The sequence below is a fragment of the Lithobates pipiens genome, unplaced genomic scaffold, assembly GCF_037356315.1.
Source record: "Lithobates pipiens isolate NorthernLeopardFrog02 unplaced genomic scaffold, aLitPip1_a1.2 Scaffold_8, whole genome shotgun sequence".
NCBI classification, from domain to species: Eukaryota; Metazoa; Chordata; class Amphibia; order Anura; family Ranidae; genus Lithobates; species Lithobates pipiens.
Genome location: NW_027507903.1, coordinates 232,152,548 through 232,172,734, shown reverse-complemented (window position 1 = coordinate 232,172,734; position 20,187 = coordinate 232,152,548).

Sequence of the window (20,187 nt, the reverse complement as noted above, 5' to 3'; positions counted from 1 at the left end):
GACCGTCGCTCCCTAACCTATCAAGGAGTGGACATTAAATTGTTCCAAGACCTCTCGCCGATCACCCTTCAAAATAGAAGGGACCTACGCCCTCTCCTTGACCCTCTCCTACGCACCAAGGGGATCCAATGTCGATGGAAGTTCCCCTTCTGCCTCTCTGCTTCCTTTCAAGGCCGCACAGCAAATCTACGCGTGCCAGAAGACCTACCCGCCTTCTGCGAGACACTGAATCTTCCACGCGTCGACATCCCCGATCGGTATAACACCCTTCGTCCGCCACGTATGAGAAGATCAACTTCCACTGATGCCATCCCAGTACATGATGACTTTCACATCAGATGCTGCAGAATCACTCCGCCAAGAGAATCCGACATTTCAGACACCCGGAATGTAGTGCCCAACAGCCCAACTGCCTCCCCAGCTCATAGAAGAGCCCGTCATGACAGATCTGACTGAGAGGCCTCTCCTCTACTCTTCTATGCATCTGAATAACGAACGCACCTTATCAAGACAAGAGCCTTTCTGCCACTCCCTTCGGTGACACTATACTATATTTACTATACCCCCAGGTTACTTAACTTTTAACAAATGGCTACAATGTATGTTTGATGCCCCCGTTTGGGAACCCTCTTGCTTGGTAAATCCTTTCGAGATCAACCAACGGTCTCCAAAGAGAAAGATGTCCCCCTGAGACTAGCCATAGACCCCCCAGCAAAATGCCTCAGTCTGAGCTTAGAGACTGGACAGTTCTGACAGATGTATATCTGATCTCAGGAATGGAACTATAGCGCCAAATACCTCCCCTCACCCTCCCCAGGGCCTCCCCCTTCGCCTCTCCTCACCCTTCCCCGTGCTTCCTCTACTTGCCCCTTTCCATCCTTAGTCCCCGTTCCCTCCCACACCCCTCCTCAGCAAGTGCTTTCATATATGAACCTTTGTAGCCTCTCCACTCCAAGAATTACCCTTAACTACGGTTCAATAATTGTAACTCATTTCTCATGGGCGGTTTGGGGGTGGTTTTGGGGGGGGGGGGTGAGGTCGCATGGAGGCCTACTCCAACATCGCAAAGAACCACGGACCTACTTTACATACCTCCTCTGGATGCCCCATGAGAGAAAGGGGATACACGAGTATTTCGGGATTGGTCTGTACCAGAGGGTTCTGTCCCACATATTAGCTTTTACCTCAAACACTCAGTCGCTCGACTGATCTTAAAATTCCCAATTCACGCACACGCACCATCTGGGCCTAATCACCCCCGCCTCCAGATGTCTCTAGTCTATTTCGCCTTGCACCTTCTGTAACGATAGACACACTTTTGGGTTCGTGTCACCCACATTCCAGCACAGTCATACTCAGACTGGATCCTGGCCAAAGCCGATTGCAACTTAATCGTTGCTCATCCAAACTCAAGTGTAAGGAAGAGGGCCCTCTGATGCAACCTTGACCAAAGTTATCCTTTTATACGTTGACATAACTTGTTATATATCCCCCTTATTGGAGATGTAAGAAAAGTTATTTTTGGGTAAAGGGAAATTTGTATTCTTGTTATGGTTATTCTAATAATATGTGATGTCTTGCATTCTAGAACTGTTTATGCATATTCAAAATACATTTGCTCAACGACCTTAAGAACATACCGTTTGTTTGGCCTCCCTGAGTTTAGCCCTATAGCTACTACATCAGACACCAGTAACAAGGGCTCCCCTTTTACAATCAGCAGAATGAATCTGATTTCCCCGTGGTCTTCTAAGACCTAGGTTCCTTCCCCTTCCTCCCATACTCCCTCTTCTCCCCCCCTTCTTTTTCCCCCCTCCTCCCCTTCCCTTTCTTTTTCTCCCTTCCCCCTCCCTCCCTTTTGCCGTTCCCTTCTTCCCCTCCCTCTCCTCTCCCTTTCGAACTCACAGCCTCCGCCACCACTACACCCCTGTCAAGACAAAAACTACTTAAGACCCTGCCTCTCCCCGGATCCCTTCAGTCTATTCAGGAAGAGAGAACTACACGACATCTCACAACTCCCTGTTAATTCTCAGGCTGCACCCAAAACTCTCCACGCTTAAAATAATTTCACTGAATGCAAAGGGCCTCAACATACCTGAAAAACGTAGCCAAGCTTGACATGATGTATAAACTAAAGGCAAATGTAGTATTTCTATAAGAAACGCACTTTCGCACAAACAAAATCCCCAAACTTACGAACCATATGTTTCCAACTGTTTAATGCGACCAACCCACTCGCAAAAACCAAAGAGGTCTAAATTTTACTCTTGAAAAACCTTGATTGGCAACTCGTAGACTCTCTCATAGACCCAGAAGGCAGATACGTATTTTTTTTTTTTTTTTTAATAATTTTTATTCAGAAAAAAGAAATAAGGACATACAAAGGCATACACGAAGGCACAATCAGTGATAAGAAGGGAGCATATAAATATCCAGGGCAATCCCTGGGGTAGAGAAAAACCATGGTACACAAAAGAGTTCAGCGAACAGTAATACTATAATAGCATAAGGCAGTAGGGACCAACCGGATGAATCTGGGACTGTTACGAACCCTAAGTAGAGCAGGTATTAATACCGGCTCCCTAGCGGAGCAAGTGCCTAAATTACATTGTATAAATCCAAGTGGGTAGGAGGGAGGGGAAGACAGAGGAAGGGGGGGGAAAGGGAAAGGGACCGGGGGGGGGGGGGGAGAGAAGGCAGATTAGGAACAAGGAAAACAACGTAAGAAGGGGATCATATGCAGTGATCACATAGGAGAAACCTGGGGAGCAAATAAGGACCATGACAGTCTAGGCAGTTAAGTGATACGTATTTTTAAAGGGCCGACTCCAAGGACAACCCGTGACTTTGGCTAACATATACAGCCCCAATACGGTAGGTTTCCTTTTTCAGATCAATCTCAAGATTACCCAATTCTGGATTAACCATCCTGGGAGGGGACTTCAACGTAGCCCTCTTCCCCATTCTAGATACCTCCTCAGATACAGCCTCATTACCATATAAAGCCATTCGGCAAATTAGGCTACAAATACAAGATCTTCTCTTACATGATACATGGCGTATCCTTCACCCTGACGACAGAGACTTTACCTTCTTTTCCGCCCCACATAATAAATATTCTAGAATTGATTACTTTTTCCTATCCCAGAAAGACATTCCCTTCCTATCCTCCGCCACCATTGAACCAATGTTACTCTCGGATCACCACCCAATCACAATGACCTTGACATTTCCCGACAAACACATCCCCCAAAACATCTGGTGACTAGATTTTTCACTGCTTACCTCAGAAGAGGTTGCTAACGACGTCCGTAGTTGCATACAGCCATTTTTTCTTGAAAATGACACGCCTGACACAGCCCCAATCACTCAATGGGAAGCCCATAAATGCGTTATCCATGGGAAACTCATTGCCCTTAAAGCAGCCCGTCAGAAAGCCCACCAACAGACAATAACGCACATCCTTGACAAAATCAAACAACTCAAACTTGCACACAAACTTTCACGAGCGCAACAAACTTATCAAGAACTTACTCTCCACAGGAAATTGCTGCGTGAAGAACTAAACCGTAAAACACAACGCAAATTTACCCTACACCAAAAGCTCTACTATGAATTTGGCAATTAATGTAGTAAATACCTGGCCAAAGCCCTCCAAACCAGGAAAGTGCGCACACATATCCACACCATCAAAGATTCTCAAGGGAAAGCGCATGTCTCCCCGGATGATATAGAGGCACAATTTGAAACCTACCACACCAACTTATATAATCTCCCTAAACATACCACAAACCATAATGTACCTGAGAGTCAGACCTCCTCCTTGTTGAGGATAATACAATAAAAGCTTTGAATATTCACCATTGGATTGCAACTCGCAAACAAGAGGGATTCTTTCTATCGCTAGATGTAGAGAAGGCATTCGACAGGTTGGTGTGGGACTACCTGAGCGCAGTCCTTAGGCATATCGGGCTACAAGACCGTATGTTTAATGCCATTATGTCCCTTTATACAACCCCAACCGCTAGAGTACGTGTAAACGGCCACCTGTCGAACGCCTTCTCCATCAGTAATGGGACAAGACAAGGATGCCCACTATCCCCAATCCTCTTCATCCTTACCCTCGAACCCTTCCTTCAATGTCTCAGAGACAACAACAGTATCAAAGGCTTTCTCATCGGTGACCGTACCTATAAGATGGCTGCGTTCGCCGATGACATATTGCTATTCCTGAAAGAGCCACACATTTCGATCCCAAATCTACTAAAAGATTTGAATCACTTTCTTAATATTTCCAATTCTAAGATGAATTATGCACAATCCCAGGCCCTGAATATCTCTCTCTCACAAGAAATGGTAACACAATGCAAAAACAACTTCCCCTTTCAATGGAAACACGACCACATTAAATATCTTGGAATAAATCTAACGGCAAGCCTCTCAGATATCTTCTCAAAAAATTTTCAACCCATCCTCAAAACCATTACAGACGATCTCACTAAATGGAACAACCCCCATTTTACCTGGTTAGGTAGGGCAGCAATTCTAAAGATGAATATCGTCCCCCGTGTTTTATATATCTTACAAACCATACCCATCAAACTTCCCCCAACCTTCTTTCAACTATACCAAAGACTGACAACTAGGTTCCTGTGGAGACAGAAGAGACCTAGGATAGCGTACGAGCAACTGACGAAACCTAAAATGAAGGGAGGCATCGGTTTACAAGACTTAAAGAAATATTACTGGGCATGCCACCTTTCCAGAATTATTGATTGGTCAGTACATGGCCCCTACAAAGACTGGGTGACTCTAGAGCATACATTCTCCCCCCTACTCCTGCGATCCCTTCCTTGGATCGCACTTGAACACATTCCGAAGCACCTAATTGAACACCCCCTAATTGCCCCGACGCTTCGCTGTTTCAAGGAAACTTGCCGAAAGCTACACATTTCTTCCAATCCTGGGCCCCTTACACCTGTAAAATTTAATCCAGCATTCTCACCTGGCATGGCTGCCAACTTCCTTACAGACACCTGGCAACACACAGAGGTGCTAGCCCACCATTTTTTCCCATCGGGTTCATTCCTAGAGCGTTCTTCTCTGCCAATCAACATAGACAATAATGCCCTTCCACTTTGGACATATTTCCAGATCAGACATTTTCTTAAGAGTGCTGATCACGTAGCCTCTGTCTCTCGAGTACTGACACCATTCGAGCAGCTATGTTCCCAATCTGCACCCCAGCAACATATGATTTCCAATATATACCACATACTCTCCTCTAATAGTTTCATGAAATCGAACAAAGCCTGTCAAAGCTGGGAAAGGACCTGCACAGAGAAATGACAGAAGCGCAATGGGAACACATCTCTCAGATAACACATAAAGGCTCCCTAAATGTCTCAATCCAAGAAAATAACTATAAACTACTAATGCGCTGGTACAGAACCCCAGCAATTCTCAACAAATATAACCCTACCCTTTCGGAGAAATGCTGGAGATGTGCCAGAACTACAGGTACTTTAGAACACATCTGGTGGTCCTGTACTCTTATCCAACCATTCTGGACTTAAGTAAGGGAACTGACGTCCGCAATCTCCTCATACACTCTAGAACACACACCAGCACAACTTATTTTACACCATTCGGATATACCAACACACCACTATCGTAAAACACTGATTCCACCACTATTGAACGCAGCCAAACTATGTATCCCGCTGCATTGGGGGACAACGCATACTCCAACCATCCCTGAATGGCTCAAGCGTGTGGGGAAAATTGCGGAAATGGAGGAATTAATCTCCATAGCCAAGGACTGTCCAACTAAATTTTCCCGTACATGGGCCTGTTGGACCCATTTCCGTACTACTGACCAATACAAACTACTGACAAGCCAAACCATTTCCAACAACGCATCCCAAAATGATGACGACCCCCAATGATTTACTCACCTTATTTAGAAAGTATTCACAGCGAAACATGAGACAAGTGACCTCCCTCACCTAAACAAGGGGAGACAGAGGGAGGACCCTTGTCAAATTATCTAAAAGAACACCCAAGTATCTTCAGACTAGATTCCTCTACCTACATTATCTCAACCCCCCGGGATTGGTGGCGGAGACTGTGAGGTACCCCAAACTTCACCCATCCCCCCTGACCATTCCCCCCCTTTTTTTTCTCTCTTCTCTCTTTCCCCCTCTCTCCTTCCCTCCCCCCTCTGTATCTCCTCCCCCTCTGGGTTTACACCACAAATTATCTCCCTCATCTGACAAAACTCCCTGCTCCCAAGCACTGTCATGTAACCGACTTTGACTACTTAGCCCTTAGATACAACTACCTAGTCAAAGTTGATTAACACTTTCAGATCTAGCAATTGTCCAATCAGATCCACATAACGAACTTGCTGACTATCTACGAGAAGTTCTATGAAACTGATGGACCTAAGTGTTTCATAGCTATTCCAGGATTGATTTTTTTCCTCACAGTTGTGTATACTTTACAAAATGTGGTAAAATCTGATATCCATAGTATCACATGGCCGGACCATGCTCCAGTGACAATTGAGATTATGCATATCAACAAATCTTCCTGCAGACCCCTATGGCGTAACAACACTTTTCTTCTATCCCGCCCCCACATCAGGGATGAAATAGAGGGGAAACTGAAAGAATTCTTCCACTTCAATGCTAACGGGGATTGTTCCCCAAGGACGACATGGTGTGCACACAAGGCATTTGCTAGAGTAACCCTTTTTGAGATAAAAAAAAGAAAAAAACACATCGCATTACACAGCTCCATAAAACCATTGCTGAGCTAGAGATTCAACACAAGAAACCAGGTACCTCCTCTCCTAGCATCCTAAAGCATCTTACTCAATGTCGTGCAGAACTACGACAAGTGTTTAAAACAGATCATGACATATTTTAAAAAGGATGAAACTATTCTTTTATTCTCAAAACAATAGGGCGAGTAAGCGTCTGGCCTCCCAACTTAAAAAAAGGCAAGCTAAAACCAACCTTACCCACATCCAGCACCACAGCTCCCATACTGTATTCCACAACCCTAATGACATAGCAAATTCTTTTAAGGACTATTATGAATCCCTTTACAATCTTAGCAAGGATTCAGCCACTCATCAACCCTTGGAAGAGGAAATCGATACATTCCTCCAGGGAATAAATCTACCTACACTAGATGCACCTACTTTGCACAAATTAAACTCCCCTATCACCTGTGAAGAAGTTATTGCAGTCATTAAGTCCCTACCCATGCACAAAACACTGGGGGCAGACGGTTTCTCGGCCGAATACTATAAAGCACTTACCACATTACATGCTCCTAAACTGGTAGAGGTCTTCAACTCGGCAACTGCCACTGGCTCCTTCCCAAAGGAAATATTACAGGCCATTATAGTTACAATCCCAAAGCCAGGTAAAGCCAGTACACACCCCCAACATTTTAGACCAATTTGACTATTGAATTCAGATTTAAAAATATACGCTAAAGTGCTAGCTAATAGGTTATTGGAAGTCACCCCCTCCCTCATATGATTGGACCAAGTGGGCTTTGTAAAAGGCAGACAGGCACCGGATGGAATGCTTAACCTTTTACGGTACACTGCACTTAACAAACCCCCTAGCGCTTTCTTAGCATTGGATGCAGAGAAAGATTTTGATAGGGTACATCGGACTTACCTATCAAATTTTTACAAATACCTTGTACAAATTTGGAATAACAGGCCAATTACATACAGCTATACTGTCCCTTTACTCCCAAGCTTCAGCCAGAGTCTATACCTCTAGTTTACTTTCTGACCCCTTCCAACTCTCGAATGGCACGCGTCAAGGCTGCCCTCTATCCCCAATCATATTTTCACTTGTCATAGAAACCCTAGCAGAAAGCATCAGAACCTCTGATACCATACATGGCATCTAAATAGGCTCAGAGACTCATAAAATAGGGCTATTTGCTGATGATGTAATCCTAACCATCACTAACCCAGAAACCTCCATCATAGCCATACAAAAAATATTACATGATTTCGGAAATGTGTCTTTTTATAAAGTTAACACCAACAAATGCTATGCATTAGCACTTAATATACCATCAATAATCCAAAAGAACATTAAACACATATTCCCCTGTAACTGGAATCCCCCCTCCATCACCTATCTTGCGGTGCAGCTATCCTCCTTTTCTACTAACACATATATCCACAACTACCCTCCACCACTGAATAAACTTAAAGATGAAATGGACCACATAGCTAAAGTGGAATTATCATGGGTAGGGAGGATAACTGCATATCAAATGCAGATACTACCTAAACTACTGTACCATTTCAGAACATTGCCTATCCTTGTCCCCCAAAAATGTTTCACTCAACTATCTAAAATGGTGAACACTTTTATCTGGGTGGGAAAAAAACCTAGAATATCTTTAGCACAACTATACAAAACCCAAACACTGCAGTGGGATGGGTCTCCCTAATGCACAGGTATACTACTGAGCAGCCGTACTTGACCAAATTAAATACTGGTTCTTGTGCCAATCCGATAACCAATGGTCGGACCTGGAGTGCGCTGGCAGCCAGTATTCATTATAAACCAGAAATCCCACCATATCACACAGTGCAAGCCACAGTTGCTTCATGGTCAGACCTAATACACCAGAAATTCACTGACACAATTATGTGCAACTTACAGACCCCTCTAGTGACCTATCGATATCTAATCATAAATACATAAAACATGAAACAAAAACTAAAAAGTCCACTTTTTATGTATAGCAGTGCATGCACATTTTTTTCAGAATATGCGTAAAAGTTCAGTTCAGTGTCCAGAAGATAGGGTGCTTTGTTCTATCAACTTGCTTTTGTGATTAAAACACAGCTTCCACCATACAGATCACCACTTGTGGTACCAAGGCCGACCCCCTATGGGGATGCACTCACCAAACGTATGAAACCAATAAGCCTTCAAAATGCCACTTGCAGTTTTCTCCTTTTACCACCAGTTATCTCCTTTGTTGGAAAACGGTTTTCACATATAGGAAACAAAAATGCCCAGACATAGCATAATACTGTATAACAATATTTATTATGTAAAAGCAGAATCCATATATGCGTACCAAGTAAAAAACTGTTTACGCGTTTAAAAATACTGTGCCTTATTCCGCTGAGTTGAATCCGTCCGAGGAGAACCGACCGTTTACAACGTGCACCTAAAAGTGTGTGCTTCCGTATTTCCTCGGATCGTTGGAACGCAGGGATTGAGGCGCACTTGTCACTTCCGGTATAGTTACGCACTGACGCGTTTCGTCATTTCCGACTTCATCTGAGGGCGTGACTATAGATACCGGAAGTGTTCTTTTATTATCGTCACTAACCAATCAAAACTCAATACAACATGATCTGCGGGGCACCCCACCAATCGCCAGCCACCCACAGGACTTAACTATACCTCGGGTAGCTACGAACGGCGCAGACCCACCGCAGAGTGCAGTAATCTGTAGATTCATCTGCTCCATGTTTAAAACAATATGCATCAAATACAATGTTACAATTATAAATATACACTACATAAAACACCGCTCTATAAATTGATCGTATTCAAGGACAATTGAGGACAGTTACTAAAGGTACAATAAGTCTCCATATACGGTGGTCCGTGTACCATTATACATTTATACAAATACAATCCGAACGGCTAATATAATAGTTTATCTTATGCAGGAACCAAAGCCTATTCCCCAATCGTTGTTAGAATTATAAAGCTCTATATCTACATATTCACGACTGATTGTTGCGCAAATATAAATATATTCCTATATGTAAAACTTTGGGACAAACATGAATCAAATTAGGTGGACCGATATTTTCGCGGTACCATACACATCCGATCCGCACGAACGGATCCGAATTTTACAATAATCTTATTTCTTTATTTTAAAACCCTATTTAAAAAGGGAAATTATTGTGCTTCCTACTGATCATTAATCGTCTAGGAACTTAAGGATTCAACGAACGGTGCAAAAATATATGCACACAAAAATCTATGTGTTTAAAAAAAATATATATATATATTTAAAAGATATATACTTTAAAGAAATATATCCATACAAAAAATCTATGTCAGAGATCTTTATATATTTAGGCTTGACCAAAAAGATTATATATATCTAAAAATTATAAAAGATGTATATATTTAAAAAATATATGTATATAAAAATTTTTTTATATATATATAGTATAAACAACAGACACTTCTTGGGGGAACATCACTAAAAATTAGCACCGACTGTGCATGGAGTTATTAATAATCATGATTTTTATAACTTATTTTAAAATTAATTTATACTAAAATGAAATGAGATAAAATGCGACTTCAATGCATGGATTTAAGTATCACTTATAAAACAATTAATGTCAAGTTCTATGTTTAGGCCTTTTGGACTAAGAACATCTGCGGAATATATCCAATGAGTTTCACGTTTGGATAATTCACGTACTAAATTCATACCCCTCCAGTGTGGTTTAACTTGTTCTAGTCCCCACATAGTCAAAAAATATTTTTAAGGAATGTACTGGACTTTTGTTTAGGGCACAATTATTTTTGGTACGATGGAGTGTTTTATTTGCAGAAAAGAGGGGTTGCAATGGGAGCAAAATTTGCACCCAGTATTGCCAATCTATTCATGGCGGAATGGGAGGACAAAGTAATTTTTAATGATCCTCCGTCAGAACTAATTTTTTTACAAAAGATTCATCGATGATTTGTTTTTAATTTGGGAGGGGAACGTTGAGCAATTAAATTTATTTATTAACAAGTTGAATAACAATAACCGTAACATTAGTTTGTCCTCAGAATAGAATAGGAATGAGATACATTTTCTGGATGTAACAATCTATAGAAAAGGTGATAAACTGGAAACTAAAGTATTTTTTTAAAATACAGATCGTAATAGTTATCTACCTATTTCTAGTGGCCACCATCCCCAGTGGCTACGGAACATACCAAAAGGACAAATAACTCGTGTACGGAGGAATTGCTCAGAATTTGAGAATTATATTAGGCAGGCCAATGTCTTAGCTGAAAGGTTTTCCTCAAAGGGGTATGACCATCAGGAATTACAGAAAGTGATTCAGGAGGTCGGTAATATGCCCAGAGCACTTTGTTTAGTTGATAAAAGAAAAGAAGAATCGTGTGCAGATGGTGAAATTATTGTAAAGGTGAAATTTGACAAAGAATGGGGTTTCATTTCCAACTTTCACTCACAGTACAAAGAAGTAGAAACTATCTTCAAACGACATTGGCATGTTCTGTTATTAGATAAAAAAATGCATTCCGTATTACCCGTTCAACCCCAGTTTTTATACAGAAAGGCTCCAAATTTTGGCGATAAGATCGTAAAAAAAGTCATTGACCCCCCAAAACCTCCTCCCACTTTTTGGGACAGAAATGTTTTTTTCGCTTGCCGTAAATGTAAGGCGTGTCGCGAGGTAGCAAAACCAATTAGATCCCTGGACATTTTTAGCTCACCGTCCAATAATCGCAGTTTCCCGATTAAGCAATTTATTACTTGTAATAGTACACATGTCGTATATGCATTAATGTGCCCATGTGGTTTATTATATATCGGCAGAACCAAAAGGAAACTAAGAGTAAGAATAGCAGAGCACATATACAATATAAAAATTGGATATAAGGATCACAATGTTTCATTGCATTTCAAGCTGAAACACAATAGGGATGCTACCGGCCTTCTTTTTTGGGGACTAGAACAAGTTAAACCACACTGGAGGGGTATGAATTTAGTACGTGAATTATCCAAACGTGAAACTCATTGCATATATTCCGCAGATGTTCTTAGTCCAAAAGGCCTAAACATAGAACTTGACATTAATTGTTTTATAAGTGATACTTAAAACCATGCATTGAAGTCGCATTTTATCTCATTTCATATTAGTATAAATTAATTTTAAAATAAGTTATAAAAATCATGATTATTAACCACTTGCCGCCCGCCCTATTACAAATTGACGGCGGCAAAGTGGTTTCATAATCCTAACCGGACGTCATATGACGTGATTAGGATTATGAGCCGCTGCGCGCCCCCGGGGGCGCGCATTGCGGCGATCGTTGTTGCGGGGTGTCAGCCTGACACCCGGCAACTACGATCTCGGTAAAGAGTCTCCGACGGAGACTCTTTACCATGTGATCAGCCGTGTCCAATCATGGCTGATCACAGTGTAAATGGGAAGAGCCGGTGATCGGCTTTCCCTCACTCGCGTCTGTCAGACGCGAGTAGAGGAGAGCCGATCGGCTGCTCCTCTGACAGGGGGGGTCTGTGCTGATCGATTATCAGCACAGCCCCCCCGAGGATGCCCACACTGGACCACCAGGGACACCACTAGACCACCAGGGAAAATGTAATAAAATCCATAATCCTCCCTAGACCACCAGGGATGCCAGTCAGCACAATGGGTGCCAATCAGTGCCCATAATGGATGCCAATCAGTGCCCACAATGGGCATCACTGATTGGCATGCATTATTGTTTGGCACTGATTGGCATCCATTACTATAACACCGATGCCGCCTATGAGTGCCCACCTGTGCTGCCTGAGTGCCCACCTGTGCCGCCTGAGTGCCCACCTGTGCCGCCTATGAGTGCCCACCTGTGCCGCCTATGAGTGCCCACCTGTGCCACCTATCCATGCCCACATGTGCCGCCTATCTATGCCCACCTGTGCCGCCTATCCATGCCCACCTGTGCCGCCTATCCATGCCCACCTGTGCCGCCTATCCATGCCCATCCGTGCCGCCCATCCGTGCCAGCTATCAGTGCCAATTTGTGCCACCTATCAGTGTCCGTCCGTGTCGCCCATCCGTGTCGCCCATCCGTGTCGCCCATCCGTGTCGCCCATCAGTGCCGCCTATCAGTGCCACTTCATTGGTGCCACATTGGTGCCCATCAGTGCCACCTTATCAGTGCCCATCAGTGTAGCCCCATCAGTGCCCATCAGTGAAGGAGAAAACGTACTTATTTACAAAGTTTTGAAACTGAAACAAAAAAAAACATATTTTTTTTCAAAATTTTCGGTATTTTTTTATTTGTAGCGCAAAAAATAAAAACCGTAGAGGTGATCAAATACCACCAAAAGAAAGCTCTATTTGTGGGAAAAAAATGATAAAAATTTCATTTGGGTACAGTATAGCATGACCGCGCAATTGTCATTCAAACTGCGACAGCGCTGAAAGCTCAAAATTGGTCTGGGCAGGAAGGTGTTTAAGTGCCCTGTATTGAAGTGGTTAATAACTCCATGCACAGTCGGTGCTCATTTTTAATGATGTTCCCCCAAGAAGTGTCTGTTGTTTATACTATATATATATATAAAGATTTTTTTATATACATATATTTTTTAAATATATACATCTTTTATAATTTTTAGATATATATAATCTTTTTGGTCAAGCCTAAATATATATAGATCTCTGACATAGGTTTTTTGTATGGATATATTTCTTTAAAGTATATATCTTTTAAATATATATATATATTTTTTTAAACACATAGATTTTTGTGTGCATATATTTTTGCACCGTTCGTTGAATCCTTAAGTTCCTAGACGATTAATGATCAGTAGGAAGCACAATAATTTCCCTTTTTAAATAGGGTTTTAAAATAAAGAAATAAGATTATTGTAAAATTCGGATCCGTTCGTGCGAATCGGATGTGTATGGTACCGCGAAAATATTGGTCCACCTAATTTGATTCATGTTTGTCCCAAAGTTTTACATATAGGAATATATTTATATTTGCGCAACAATCAGTCGTGAATATGTAGATATAGAGCTTTATAATTCTAACAACGATTGGGGAATAGGCTTTGGTTCCCGCATAAGATAAACTATTATATTAGCCGTTCGGATTGTATTTGTATAAATGTATAATGGTACACGGACCACCGTATATGGAGACTTATTGTACCTTTAGTAACTGTCCTCAATTGTCCTTGAATACGATCAATTTATAGAGCGGTGTTTTATGTAGTGTATATTTATAATTGTAACATTGTATTTGATGCATATTGTTTTAAACATGGAGCAGATGAATCTACAGATTACTGCACTCTGCGGTGGGTCTGCGCCGTTCGTAGCTACCCGAGGTATAGTTAAGTCCTGTGGGTGGCTGGCGATTGGTGGGGTGCCCCGCAGATCATGTTGTATTGAGTTTTGATTGGTTAGTGACGATAATAAAAGAACACTTCCGGTATCTATAGTCATGCCCTCAGATGAAGTCGGAAATGACGAAACGCGTCAGTGCGTAACTATACCGGAAGTGACAAGTGCGCCTCAATCCCTGCGTTCCAACGATCCGAGGAAATACGGAAGCACACACTTTTAGGTGCACGTTGTAAACGGTCGGTTCTCCTCGGACGGATTCAACTCAGCGGAATAAGGCACAGTATTTTTAAACGCGTAAACAGTTTTTTACTTGGTACGCATATATGGATTCTGCTTTTACATAATAAATATTGTTATACAGTATTATGCTATGTCTGGGCATTTTTGTTTCCTATATGTGAAAACCGTTTTCCAACAAAGGAGATAACTGGTGGTAAAAGGAGAAAACTGCAAGTGGCATTTTGAAGGCTTATTGGTTTCATACGTTTGGTGAGTGCATCCCCATAGGGGGTCGGCCTTGGTACCGCAAGTGGTGATCTGTATGGTGGAAGCTGTGTTTTAATCACAAAAGCAAGTTGATAGAACAAAGCACCCTATCTTCTGGACACTGAACTGAACTTTTACGCATATTCTGAAAAAAATGTGCATGCGCTGCTATACATAAAAAGTGGACTTTTTAGTTTTTGTTTCATGTTTTATGTATTTATGATATGTTCTTGGTTTTTAAAGCAGCAGCTGTTTGAAAGATCACATATTGAGTTAATATTGTAGTTAAACACCCAGGAGCGCAGAGCAGTGTGCTATAGGGGCCGGCGAGAATTATTGTTTTTAGCACATCTTTTGACATTATCGATATCTAATACCTAACATATCGACCCAAACCTGGAAACAGAGAGGTAATCACTTCCTTACGCCCCTACTGGAGGAGCAGGAGATGTCAGACACCTATATACTATTTCAGATAAAACACTATACCTTGGCCAACACACCTAGGCCAGTAGAATTACCTCAAGCACTATGGGACTTCTTTCTCAATAAACACCCTAAAAATAAGAAAGGGATCTCTTTATTCTATAAACTTACTAACACTTTCTACATGAATTCCAAACTATCTAGCACGACAAAATGGGAGCAGGAATTAAAAAGAGAATACCCACTAAGTCAATGGCATCTAGCACTGGGATAATGCCCAAAAAATCCTACACAGGTGGTACCTAACACCCCTACGCCTTCATAAAATTAACTCAAACTTAACCCCACTTTGTTGGAGGAACTGCCAAAGCAATGGTGGCTTACTCCACACTTTGTGGAGCTGCGGGATAATAGAAAACTACTGGAAGGAAGTATCATCCATAATTAAAGAAGTCACACATTACATTTACACTAGACCCAGCACTGGCACTGCTCAGCATTGGTATGGAACAGTTCCCCCCAGTACTGAGTAAAATAGTAGTACATGTCTTGTTTGCTGCCCGCATCTCCCTGGTGAAAGAATGGCGCTCTCCATCGCCTCCTCTTATAGAGGCAGTAATATCCAGAGTTAACAACCATACCTCATGGAAAAATTTCTAGCACATAAAGAAAGAAGAGCCCCGGTTTTCCACAAATATTGGGAAAACTTGAGAACTTCAAAATATGCCTCTCCACACTTGTGATTTCTGACTGCTTGTTGAAACCTATTGATAGCTGACATAAATACCTGTACGTCCAGTAGGCGGAGTGAACAACAATAATAGGGGTGGTTGCACCAATACGATAACTCCCAGTATATATAATGGCTACAACCACTCCTATGCTAGCTCATGTGTATTATCAAGCACTGAACACATATCACTGTTTGTAAGTTTATAGTACTAGTTTACAAGATTACATATTACTTACTTGTTACATATGGAACTTGCTTAGTGCATTATCTCCCAAGACCCTCAATAAGGTCTAAGGGGAGCTACTTTAAAACAACATCTGACCTGAGCCTGTTCACAGTGTGTACCCAAAAGGGGTGACAGGCTTTGCCTCCTGAGAGGCCATTTCCTTTTGTACCTTAAGTAGCTCACACATGAGCTGTATTTCCAAGTTTGCCACTCCACTAACTATTAATCACGATTTGTGCCTACCTGATATATGTAATGTTTTCCTTATCACATCAATCATTATCAATAAAAAAACTAAGGTTAAAAAAAAAAATGAGAAGAATTGAAGTTCAGTTAATTTTTGATCCAAGAAGAAGAGTAAGCATTCAGCATTTATTAGAGCTTAGAATCAGAAGAAATCCTAAGTGAGCTAACCCATAATACAAGGGACGTTTAAGTCAAACTGAGACTTTTGAGTTTATATAATGAAAAAACTAATTTCATGAAGTGGAAACTACATTTATTTTTTGACATACTCCCCTACTACTTGTATTTACTTATTCCAGTGTTTAATGCCTAGAAAGCTTTAGTATAGAAAGATTTGTCATCAAGCCGGAACCATCCTAGGACAACCTGCTTCACTTCATCATCATCACTTCAGTGCTAAAATGTTGACCTCCAAAGAACACTTTTAGGGGTCCAAACAGGTGAAAACCACTCGGAGCAATGTCCGTGCAGTGAGAGGGATGTAGCAATATCTCCCAGCCGAGTTGTAATGTGCGGTGAGCAGCATGAGCTTGTGCATTGTCCTGGAGAAACAGGACGCCCTTAGTGATTAAACCATGCCTTTTTTTCCACAGAGGCTTATGCACATCACTCAGAACAGGACATTAATATTCACTTTTGGTAGCTGTCTTGGTACCCAGTGTGCACTGTTTCAAAAAAGCAAATGTTCATGAATGATTGTGTTCACCGCTCCCACAGAAAGATTCTTCTCTTGTGTAATTTTGTTAAAGGTTATGCATCGATTATCCAGGATCAGGCGTTACATGCACGGAATGTTCACAGGAATGACTGCTGTGGGCTGTGAATCATTACTGATGGGCATACGGCCATCTTTGAAACATTTACACCATACAAATGTCTTACTGCAGGTATTTCAATATGTTTATTGGATTTTTGTTAGAAAAACAATTGTAAACAGTCAATACATCAGCCTGCATGGATATTGATCAGAGAATAAAACAATTTAAAATCATGGAAAAGTAAGTCAGTTGTCATTGTCAATATATCGTAAGCTAAAACACAGCATTATGCATTTAAACACTGTTGGCTTGGAGTAAAAGGCAATACCGGGGGCATGTCCAGAAGTTAAGGGGAACGGACGTACTTTTGGAGAGCTCCACCGTCCCTTCCAAGATCCATCGCCATCCGACAGGAAGGAGACCTAGATGAGCCTCCAAACTCTCCCCATCTACTGCTGGGTCCCTACCTCATCAGCACCAGGGGAAATCGTGGAGCCTGACCAGCTGATTAGGCCTTTTCCCGAAGCGCGGCCGGCTCCACACAGCAGAGGCCCACCGCCATCTTGCAGCCTGTAAGGCCTCCGATGTCCCCAGGCTCGAGTTCCGCAATCGGCGGGACGAGAAGCAGCCAGTTCACCCATACCAGGGAGGATTACTCCAGGGATAGGTCCGGGCTGTGCGAACACAACACCCATGGCCACCTGGAGGACAGGCCAAGCTCCGGCCTGGCCTCAGAAGCGGTGGCCATCTTCCTACACCAGGCCATGGAATACGGCCATAATTTGGGGTCCCCCAGGCAAGCCTGGACATCCTACAGCCCCTGGAGCCTGTCCCCCCCTACTGCTCACCACCTGTACCACCCACAGATCCGTCCCATCAAAGGCCTGCAAGAAGAGTTCCAACTCAGGCCTAGTATACGATGGCCATCTTGCTACACCCAGAGAAGCACTAACACTGAATCTGGGGTCCTCAGACCGACTTGGACATTACTTTCCCTCTAGATACCCTCCTAAGGTCGTTCATCTGCTACCTGCTGCCTGTATCCTCCACTGGCACTCCCCCATAGCAACCTGCAGGAAGAGAGTTAACTCGGTGTACAACAGCCATGTTGGTACTCTCCTACATCCTTTATGTCTGGTAAGACACTCCTAGAGATCAGATCACTCTAGCCGGCTGGGCCACAACCACCCCCCCCCCCCCCCCCAGTAATGGACAGATCATTTTCTTAAATTGGGCACATGTGTGGCTTCTGGGGATTATGGCCGAGTGAACCCACTGCTCTGTCCCCCACCACCTTCCCGGAACTCCCGCTGATTGATCAGGCACTCTGCTAGCCCGGGAGTTACCTCCTCAGACTTCTGAAATGGGTGCGCACCCCATGGGCAAGATTGGAGACCCAAGACAAACCTTCGCCGCAACACTTCAGCATCTGGTCCCCTCCACCATGGACCGCTACATACGTAGGCCCTCTTCCGCAACCTCAAGTAGCCAGAATGATCTGAGCCTGTGACAGGTACTCTCTTTGATACTGTTCCTACACATGTCCAGGGGTCACCTCCCCCATTGACAGCTGACATACTTGATGCCAAACTACAATCGTTACTTCAGGCCATTACACATAACATTGCTCAAGAGGTGGGTAAACGAAAGAAACTGAGGGGAGAAATAGGCCAACTGGGAGAATGCACAGACACCCTGGAATCTAAATTCAATGAGCTTGTACGGTATGTCCAGGTCCTTGAAGAGAACAATTCAACCATGAAACACTCAATCACACAGCTCCAAGCACAACAGGAGGACCTCGAAAATAGGGAACGCAGACAGAACTTGCGAATCAGAGGTATTCCTGAAGTAGTGGAAGACAGAGACCTCCGTTCCTATCTTTTAAGCCCCCAACATCCCTGACATTGACTGGCGCCTAGACAGAGCTCACAGATCCCTTGCCCCTAATAGCCCGAATGAAGCCAACCCGAGGGATGTGATTGTCAGATTTCACTACTAAGACAGTAAAGAGGCACTCACTATCACCACCCACAACCAATCTAGGCTGGACTTTAACCCTAGCCAGACGAAGAAATCTACGCCCGCTGACACTTCATCTTCAGACCCACAAGGTCATGTATCGGTGGGGGTACCCATTTTGCCTCTCTGCATCTCGTGAAGGCATACAGTACTCTTTACGTGACTTCCATGAAAGTGACAACTTCTCAAGTAACTTAGGCCTGCTGCATCTCCCCGATGAAGATCCTGTGCTGCTTCCTCAAACTTCACACCACAGACGCGCCCTTCTTCCAGATTCCCGACCTGAAGATACATACACAAGGCTATAGCCTTGGTTACCAATTTTTTCTTTTTTGATGTTCCTGTCTAGCTTATCTCTTTTCTAGTGGACTTGGTAGCCCCTTGCTTGTGGGGTGTATTGCCTGTTGTTTTAATGGCACCCTGGTCTGAGAATTTGTTTGTTACCACAGTTTTAGTTTGGGGTCCAGTCCTTGATGCATCGGAAGGTGACGGGGGACCGTCCTCTCCATTTCTGGCGGCCCTCATGCTCCCTTTCCCAGTCCCAGGCTTAGACCTGGGTTTCCTGGAGGTGCTTGGCCTCCCAGGCTTCTTTTTGAATACAGCACAGTTTTTAGTTTTTCTCTTGTTTTTTTTAATCTTCTTTGTATTTTTTTTCAACTATTCATTTTTGTTTTTGTTTTTTTGTTTTCCTCAGGTCTTTTTTTCCTGACCTGCGGCTGCTACATCTTCTACATTTTCTAGACTGGTTACTTTTCAATTATAATGCTACTGTTATACTAACTGTTATGTTCTCTTTTACTTACTATGTGATCCTCGCACCATGGAATCTCTCATTTAATATATGTATGTTTTGAAGCCTTATGCTTATCCATCAGGTTGAAAGGTTATGGCATTAAAATGGCATTAAAATTCTTAAAATTCTTAACTTGTAATGTGAAAGGTTTAAAGAGGAAGTAAAGGCAAAGAACAAACAAAAAAAAAACACACCCTGTAAGGCAAAGGCATAATGAGCTAGTATGCATAGCATACTAGCTCATTATGAATAACTTACCTGAGAATGAAGCCCCCGAAGTGGTCCTCTGTCTTCCTCTTCGCC